We start from the raw sequence: 9,933 nt of genomic DNA, 5'->3' as shown, positions 1-9,933 counted from the left end.
GATCCACTGAAACAAGTCTTAAAACAGAGTGCTTAGAACTAAAAGCGACAATTAAGAAGAAAGAAACAGAGCTTCTAGAAAAGGAACGAGACAGATTAAACTCTGAGGCCCTAAAAGACTATTTTCAAAAGGAAAGGGAGTTCCTACACCAGAGTTTACAAAGAAAAGAGCTCTTGATTAAGAAATATCAAGATGCTCAACAGGTGTACGAAAAAGTAAATTCTCAACAGGACAAAGCAGGGATAGGTTATACAGACCTAGACCTCACCTGGAAGAAGAAAAATACTCTTGAATCAGTGTTTAGGTTGGGCGAAAAACAAAAACCAGATTTTCCTATTTTAAATACAGCCTCGCCATTCAAAAGATGTAGGCTTGAAAGTGGAGCCAGAACTCCAAAGTTGAAATTTAAAAATATCTCTTACTCTTCAAAATGTGTGCCGCAAGTTGATTTAAAGTGCATACAGAAGACAAACGAGTTTTTTTGTTTTGGCTCTACAAATCTCGAACATCCTAAGACTGAGAATGAGGTTGTCAAAACTGAACCAGATAAAATCAAGAGGTCATCCACAGGAAATTTTCTTAAAACTCTGGATCCAAAAATATTGGATGACTCCACAGAAACGATAAGACAGGTTTTCGAGCAAGACTTGCTTGAGACCTTGAATTATCCTTCTAAAGTTCATGCAGATTCTTTTGAGTGTAAATCCTCAAAAACTTTTGAAAGTCCACAAAACAAAAGACGGACGAAGCTTCTAGCTCATGCATACGAGAATCTCAAGTTCTTAATGATACTTCTGTATTTTGATATTCACACAAGGATTTTCTTGACTCTGACTCTGAGTCAGAGGTGGACTCGTTTAAGGAGGAAGTTAAGACAGAGGTCATAGTCAATGAACCAGAGATTGAGAAAAAGATTCTCTTAGGTTCAGGCCGTGTAAGCAGGGCAACAAGTGCTAAATCCGCTCCCAAGTTTGAATATAGGTTTAAAAGTATAAAGTCTGTTTCTTCTGCATCAAAGGGCTCAATTTCCAAATCTAAGCCGATTAAATTCATTCTGGAACAGAAGGGAAAATCCGCTGCATGCTCTAATATTAATTCCTCTATTTCAGAGAGGCCTCTGAAGGCCAAAGGAGTAGGAAAGAAAAAAACAAAGAAGACTCATTCATTGTCTAAACAATTAGATCTAGATAGGAAGTTTGTTAGAACAACCAATGCTAGGAATGATTGTAATAATTTGTTCTTTAAATCTAATAAATCATTTTGCCATTCAAAATGTGTTCAAAATAGTGAATGTTTCTCTCTGCTGTGCAAATAAAAGCATCATTTCTCTGACCCTAACTGTCTTCTCTCTGGGTCATCAAGAATGAAATCCAAGAAGACCCAAAAGAGAAAGAAGGCTCCTAAAGCCAAGTCTGGTAACTCAGGTGAAGAGACGAAGCCTCTCCCAGAGCCTAAAAAGCTATCCTCTGTCCCTAATCATCGAGGACCCATTATGAAATGGGTAGCTAAATCCCTATAATTTGATTTGTAGAAGTCGCATGTAGACATTTGGTATCTTGACTCTGGATGCTCAAGACACATGACCAGCAATAAGGGGTTGCTCTCCTCATACAAAGAGAAGATTGGAGGAAAAGTGACCTTTGGGGATAACATGCAAGGAGAGATAAAGGGATATGGATATCTACTTCAAGGTAAGGTTTTTGTCTCTAAGGTTGCTTATGTCTCTAAGCTTAAACATAATCTCTTGAGCATAAGTCAACTATGTGATTCTGGCTACAATGTCAAATTTCTAAAGGAAGCTTGCTCCATTATGTCAGAATCTACCAGGAGTTGCTAAGAGCCAAAAGAAAAGGAAATCTATATCTTATGAACTTCTCACCAAGAGATAATTCAGAGACTCTCTGTCTCGTGTCTCGCAAGTGTGGAGAAGCTTGGCTCTGGCACCACAAGTTGTATCATCTTAATTTCCAAAGTATAGAGAAGCTTGTGAAGAATAATCTGGTTGACGGACTTCCTGCCATAAAGTTCGAAAAGGACCATCTCTGCTCTGTATGTGAAATGGGAAAACTCAAAAAAGCATCCCACAAAACTAAGACAGATGTGTCCTGTGTCCGACCTCAACACATGCTTCATGTGGATCTTTGTGGTCCAATATCTGTGCAGACCTTGTCTGGTAAGAAGTATATCTTAGTCTTAATTGATGAATACTCACGATATACATGGATTGAGTTTGTAAGGCAAAAATCAGATGTCCCAGAGCTACTAATCAAGCCGATGACCAAGATTCAAGTACTTATACAAATCAAAATTCAAAAGCTGAGAAGTGATAATGGAACAGAGTTTAAGAACGCAAAGATTGATGAGTACTTAGACACATAGGGCATAACTCAGAACTTATCTGCAGTAAAGACACCACAACAAAATGGTGTCATGGAAAGAAAGAATCGAACTCTGGTCGAAGCAGCAAGAACCATGCTAGCAAGCTCTGGTCTTCCAACCCGTTTTTGGGCTGAAGCCATCTCGACCGCTTGCTTTATTCAAAATAGAGCAACGATGGTAAAGAGGCATATCAAGACGCCTTATGAATTAATCAACCAAAGAAAGCCTAACGTTAAATTTTTGCATGTTTTTGGTTGCAGATGCTTCATCCTGAATGATCGAGATCAACTTGGCAAGTTTGATAAGAAGGCAGATGAAAGAAAGTTCCTTGGTTATTCCACCAAAGCCAAGGCATACAGAGTCTTCAATCAACGAACCACGACGGTCATGGAAAGCATCAACGTCTCGTTCGACGATAAAGAACTTGTGACTTCAGAGTACCTCAGCTCTGGACTCGAGCTTAACAAACAGACTTCCAATTCTCAAATGAAGTCAAGGGAATTGGAACTCAAGCTCTTATTTGAGGACTTCTATGGCGACGAAGACATCTCTGTATATGCACCAAGAGATGAATATGCAAGTGTAAGTGAAGAACCACAAACGACAAGTACATTTGAATCTGGTCCTTCACACACCTCTGTTTCCTCTGGTGATCATGCCAATCCACAACCAGAGCAAACAAGCTCTGCATCAGAACCCAATCTCGTAGAGCCAGAGCATAATACCTCTGGTTCTGTACCTGGTTCCTCTGTACCATCATCCGAGGGGGAGCAAGCAGAACCTTCTTCGCCATCAACGAGCTCAATGCCAAATATGTCTATGAAACATGATCAAACGTCCCCAACATCTATATCTGTCCCAATAACAAGATGGACAAAGGATCATCCTCTTCACCAGATCATTGGTGAACCTTCAAGCGGTGTAAAGACATGGGCTGCCACGGCTAATGAATGTTTATTCGTAAACATTCTAAGCATGGTAGAGCCTAAGAAAGTCCATGAAGCCCTACAAGACCCTAGTTGGGTTGACGCCATGCAAGAAGAGCTCCAAAAATTCGAAAGGAATAAGGTATGGACTCTTGTACCTTTGCTATAGGATAAAATTGCAATTGGATGTAAATGGGTTTTCAGGAACAAAAAGGATGAGGATGGGATCGTCATGAGAAATAAAACTAGGATCGTAGCAAAAGGCTATTTCCAGAAAGAAGGCATAGACTATGACGAGACCTTTGCGCCAGTAGCAAGGTTAGAAGCTATACGTTTGTTCTTAGCCTTCTCTACTCATAAGGGATTCCGAGTCTATCAAATGGACGTTAAGTCAGCCTTCTTGAATGATAAGCTGATGGAGGAAGTCTACGTTCAACAACGTCCGGGGTTTGAAAGCTCCACGCATCCAGAGTACGTCTATTTCTTGGACAAAGCTCTGTATGGACTTAAGCAAGCACCTCGAGCCTGGTATGAACGTCTCTCGTCTTTTCTCTTGTCTAATGGTTTTGAAAAAGGTATAAAGGTGAGATACTCTTAGTACAGATCTATGTGGACGACATTATCTTTGATTCAACGAACCAGAGGCATTATGATAAGTTCTCTACGTTGATGAAGAGCGAGTTTGAAATGAGCATGATGGGAGAATTAACATTCTTCCTCGGCTTGCAAGTAAAACAGAAGGAGGACGGTATTTTCATCAGCCAAGCTAAGTATGTCTCCGACATGTTAAAGAAATACCAACTCCACAACTCTTCCACCATGAGAACACCAATCGTTTTACGGGAACTAAGCCTGACACAGATCCATCTGGAAAACCGGTGGATGTTAAGACTTACCGTGGAATGATTGGATCACTACTATACCTCACGACCAGTAGACCAGACATCATGTTTGCTTCATGTCTTTGTGCTCGATTTCAAGCAAACCTAAAGGAATCTCACCTTTCTGCTGTGAAAAGAATCTTTAGATACCTTAAGGGAACTCAATTTCTAGGTCTCTGGTATCCAAAGCATTCTGGTTTTGATCTTATTGTGTACATAGATTTTGATCATGCAGGTTGTAAACTTGATCGAAAGAGTACATCAGGGAGCTGCCAATTACTTGGGGACAAGCTCATAAGTTGGACCTCAAAGAAGCAGTTCTGCGTCTCTACTTCCACAGCTGAAGCAGAGTATGTAGCTGCAGCCAGTTGTTGTTCCCAAGTGATATGGATGAAGACTCAACTGAAAGACTATGGCGTAGAGTTTGAGAAAATTCCAATTTTGTGTGATTTAGAAAGTGCTATCACAATCACAGCCAATCCTGTGCAACACTCAAAAACAAAGCACATCGATGTTCGCTATCATTTCATCAAGGACCATGTAAAGAAAGTTACGATTGAAATGTTTTTCGTTAGTACAGATTTACAACTTGCTGACATATTTACAAAAGCTCTTGATGAAAAGAGATTTAACTTTTTGGTTAGCAAGTTGGGTATGCTCAATCTTTCCAACTAAACCAGAGCCTCTGTATGCACTATACAGAGCCTCTGCATCCCTTTTTTCATACTTCTGTTCTTGTTGTTTTTATTATATTGATCCATGAGACAGAGCCTCTGCATAGTACATGCAGAGCCTCTTACTCAAAGTCCTAGTTGTCTTGTGATACAGAGCCTCTGTACCTTGGTTCTTATGCTTGTGCAATACTTATCAAATATGATCCAAGCATAGTTCAAGGGGGAGCAGATAAGCAAAGCTCAAGTCAAGGGGGAGTGCAAGATCATGTCACACAGAGCCTCTGTATGTACTATACAGAGCCTTTGCTTCAAAACTTTTATGTTTATAGGACAGAGCCTCTGCCTCTAAACATAGCAAGTTTTCTACACAGAAGAGATGTATACGTTCAATCATGAGTCTCTGTATGAGAACCTAAGGTATGTTGCCCTTCTCTTCATGTAGTACTCTGGTTCTTTTCAAAACCTCTAGTTTACACAAACCAGAGTATTTACACTTGTCAATTTTTTTGAAAATTCAAAATATAATATTTTATTAAGAAGGCGTACGGTTCTTTATTTTTAATATTTTTTAAATAGCTGTCATTTAAACTAAGCGTCACCGCCTGTGAGCTTAATTTTTCAAACCCGGGAGGCACCACTTGTAGCTGGCAGTCCATGTGGCGCGCCCCCACAGGCTGTGTAAAAACCGATTCAGTTTTAATCTGACGATTGGGGTGCAAATTACTCGAGTGCTTTTTATTTTCCTATTTAAACAAATTATTTACCCCCAATTTATTTTTTACGCTTACAAAGAAATTTAAAGAGAACTCGTCGTCTTCAAGCTTCCACCCGCCATTGTTCCTTCTTCAAGGTTTCAAACCAGTTACTGGAACACCATTCTGTGATCGAATCATCATCTTGTTTGTCAAGTAAGTCCTATAAACCCTTTCCTCAACCCATTTTAAGAATCAAGAAATGATTCTTGAAACCCTAGTTTTTCTTCAAACCTTCTTTTTCACCAAAAAACCTACAACTATGTCGTCCTCCGAGTCTGGAAATTCCCAAACACATACCACAACCCTAAAAACCGTTGAGGAAACTAGTCAAAACTTGGTTCCTCTTCCAATCAAACCCAATAACCATGCCCTCCACCTCTTTCTTGAAAATTTTGACCAAAAATTCCACCCAATCATAAACATCCTCCAAAACCACTTTCTAAACCCTACTTTGACAAACACGAATGACCTTGTACCTTTTAGGTACATCCAAGAATTCTGGCAATCTTGCGCCATTACTGACTCTCAAAGAGGAATCTTCGGAGATTTTTTTGTCTCCTCTTCAAAGGAATTTGTTAGTGTTCGAATATCAAGATCCCTGTTTTCCCGCATTCTTGAAATACCCACAAAAACAGACCTAAGGCTTGATGGATACGCCCCTCTTCCATATGGAGATGAAATCGTTGCCTTCCTAAAATTCTTAGGGTACAACAAGGCTATCCAGTACCCGTCACAATACCTACCTCCAATGTGGAATACACTATTCACATTGGTCGACAGATCACTGACAGGGAAGATTGGGAGCCTCGACATGTGCTCCACGAACATCCTTCAAATCTTGTACGACATCTTCTTTGATCTGTCTCTGGATTACTCCTTGATACTCTACACAGAGTTCAAGGCTGCTGTGGCCAAGAAATGTCAAGAGGTGGCCAAAGGGAAGCAATTACCATCTCTGCTGTTTCTGTGCTTCTTGGGTCTTCTCCTAAGGCTTGTTCTTGACGACAACAACATAGATGTGGGTCATCTGCCTGCGCACAAAGTGAACGTGCTAACTCACTACAAAAAAACAGTCAACAAAGAGGGCTACGCAGCAGAAAGGCCCATTCCAAAGAAGCTATATACGTATATGGAGACGAAGAAGATTAGGAGAGCGTACAGACGTACACGCGAGGCACTAGAACTAGTGTCTTGAACCCCGATAAGCATAATAATAGCCGAAGAGGAAGAGAGAATAAAGGATACCTTAAGGCCTCAAGCAGAGGAAGAGGCGGTGAGAGTAGAGCAACAGAGGGAGAAACAAAGAAAACGAGAGGAGGCGAAGAAAAAGAAAATAGAGAGGGAGAGGAAGAAAAAGGAAGAAGCAGACCGTGCAGAGCAAGAGAGACTGGCTGAACTTGCTCGTGTACGAGCAGAAGAGGAGCGAGCAGAAAAAGCTCGACAGGCTGAGATTGCTCGCCTAAGGGAAGAGGCCAGACTTAGAGCAGAAGAAGAGGCTCGTCGATGCTTGGAACAATCCTTGAGTCCTAACCAAGAGGATGACCAAGAGCACTTCGACAATGCTGCCAGGTCTTATACGTCAAATGAGGAAAGTGAGGAGGAAAAAGAAAAGAGTGAAGAATAAAGTGAGGAGAGTAAGGAAGGAGAAGAGGGAGGAGGTGTAGAAGCTGCTCTGCCTCAGGGCGAGCCAGAGCAGCCTAGGATTAATAAGCACATTCGTTTCACCACCCCACCTCCTAGTGCAAACAAATCATCTGACTCAGGTGGTCGAGACACGGAGGTCATTGAAACAGAGGTGCACACCTTGAACCTATACTAGCCAAACCAACCAGAGGTCGCATCTGCCTCTGGTTATGATAGCCAAAGGGAAGCCACACCTCAGGGAACACCCTCTCAAAAGGGTGCAACCTTTGAACGTATAAGTGATATGTCTCCCCATATCATGAAACTTTCCCATACAGAGGAATTCGTTTCCTCTATATGTGTAGACTCCCCACCTTGTTCAGAGCAATGAATAGGTGCACAAGACTTAGAGACTCTCGACCAGTCTCCTAGTCCACTCATGGAGAGTCCTCTGGCCGGCTCTGAACCCACCTTGCATACTCTCCCTGACAAAACAACGGTAGTGAATTCTCCTTAAGGAGAACCACGAGGATCTACTGGAAATCCTTCCCCGACCAACATCAACCAAGTCGTGAATGAAGGTGTCCCTAGAACGGGGACTCAATCTGGCCCATGTGTTGAGCTAGAGGTTACACAACCAGCATATGTCACAAGGGAAGAGTTCCATTCCCTTGTCACCTCTTTGCGATGCTCCTTGGAAGAGCTAAAACTCATCATGGCCCGTGCAGAGCCGTCCCCTTCTGCATCTGCTTTGGATGAGGTATGAGCATCCTTAGCAGTATTGAGAGCTCAGACTTTGATGAATGCTTCTCGTCTCGATACATTAACGAAATTGATGGCACGAAATGCAGAGGCCTTGAAAGAGGTCATAACATCCATGCAGAGGGGTGAGGCATCCACTTCTCATGATGCCCAGGCGCTCATCCCTCTCAACGTACCTGTGGACTTTGTCACTCAGAGCGCAATGAATGCTCTGGGTGACAGACTTCTACAGAAGGTGGCAAACTTCACATCTGACTTCAACAACAAAGCCACAAAAGCAGCAGAGGCCATCAAACACTCTCTGGCCGCGTTCAACTACCGCTCGGACGTCGAGATTTGACGAGTTGGAGATGCAGTCGAAGATTTCCTCAAAGTCTTCAAGGAGAAAATCAAGTCTATGCCTCAAGGAGAGAAGTAGAGGCCAAAAAGACGAATGGACTCCTCTCCATGTGCTGAGCCGTCGAAGAGGAGATGACTTGACGATGATGAGGACCCAGACAAGTCTGGTCCTCAAAATCGTCAAGAGGGGGAGAACTATCCAACAACCATTCCAAGTGTTACACCTACGGCTGCCCCCTCTACACCAACGTCCTCTGCCCCACGCCAACCAGCGCAAGATCCTTCAAGGCAGAGGGCACAAAGTCAACCAACGCCAAAATAAGCAGAGGCGCTCAGAAAGGGAAAGATGCCCATGGTGTCCCAGGCAGAGCCAGCTGGGCTACAAAAGAATAAAAAGTGATAGATCTTCTATCTGTCTACGAATCATCTGATTCAGACCTGGCTCAGTCTTTATCAACCGAATACGCCATGGCACCGCTGCTCCAACAAGAGGACAAGAAGAAGAGGTGGTAGCAGTGAATGTGTCTGATCCATCACTTTTGTGCATTCCTGTTATTGTACCTCTAGAGAGTGTCATCGTTGCTGCTCCTCCACCACACCAAAATACACACAGAGCTAGGGTCCCTGCTCAAGGGACCAGAATAGTCACACCTACAATGAGGCAGAGGGTACCTGTCAGATCAACCAGAGCATATGAAGAAGGCGCAAGCAGTAGGCCCAAAAGAAAGCATCCCTTTGATCGCGTTCAGAAGATCAAGAAGAGCATGAACACAATGTTCACGCCTACACCCCTTGATAAGCCAATCAAGGACAAAGCAGACAGCGAGGAAATGTACCAATTTCTCTACAACCTACGAGAAGAGACACCGGTCCAAAAGATCAGTCTTCATCCAATGGTTCAAGAGCATATCAGGCAGAGGTTCCTGGATCGCTACACACAGCCCATCTCTGCAGTCCATTTCATTGATGGCATCAAGGAAGTCATTGACTCAAAAAGCGAACCTTTGCATATAACCAGATTATCTTTTACGAGTATATAGTGGAGAGGTCTCGTGGATAGATCTACAAGTTCACATATTGTGACCATATAAATCTGAATCTGTGGGATCTTCTCTCTTTATATTACTTTACAGATCACAAGAAGAACAAGGGGCTTAAATATGTTGTGGCAACTTTGCTATAAGACAAATGATGACAGACCTTCTCGACTTCAAAAGCAAGTTCGATTTTCAACTAGCTCTGGATCTGGGAGTGGATCAATTGACTGTCGCTACACCAAATGAAGATCTGCAGGGCATCAATAGCATCCCCTCTTGGACTGTAATGGTGGAACCAGAAGTTGGAGTGGTATTTCGAAATCCACAACTGGTGTGCTAAAATCGTAAGTGTGCACACAGTGGGCACAAAGTCCCCAAAGTGGCGGTGCAAGTGCACGCCGACACTAAGATCGCTTCAAGTAATAGAGTGGTATAGTTCCAAGATCGTTTCCACAGGGACCGGACTTACTGAGAATCAGAGACCTTCATGAACTTCTTGAACAATGCTTCGAGTTGAGAAAATAATTGAGTTTTGATTGGTGCAAAGCGTTAAAATA

This window comes from Cynara cardunculus, assembly GCF_001531365.2.
Source record: "Cynara cardunculus var. scolymus isolate 2C chromosome LG 5, CcrdV1, whole genome shotgun sequence".
Lineage (NCBI taxonomy): Eukaryota > Viridiplantae > Streptophyta > Magnoliopsida > Asterales > Asteraceae > Cynara > Cynara cardunculus.
This window is presented reverse-complemented; position numbering follows the sequence as displayed.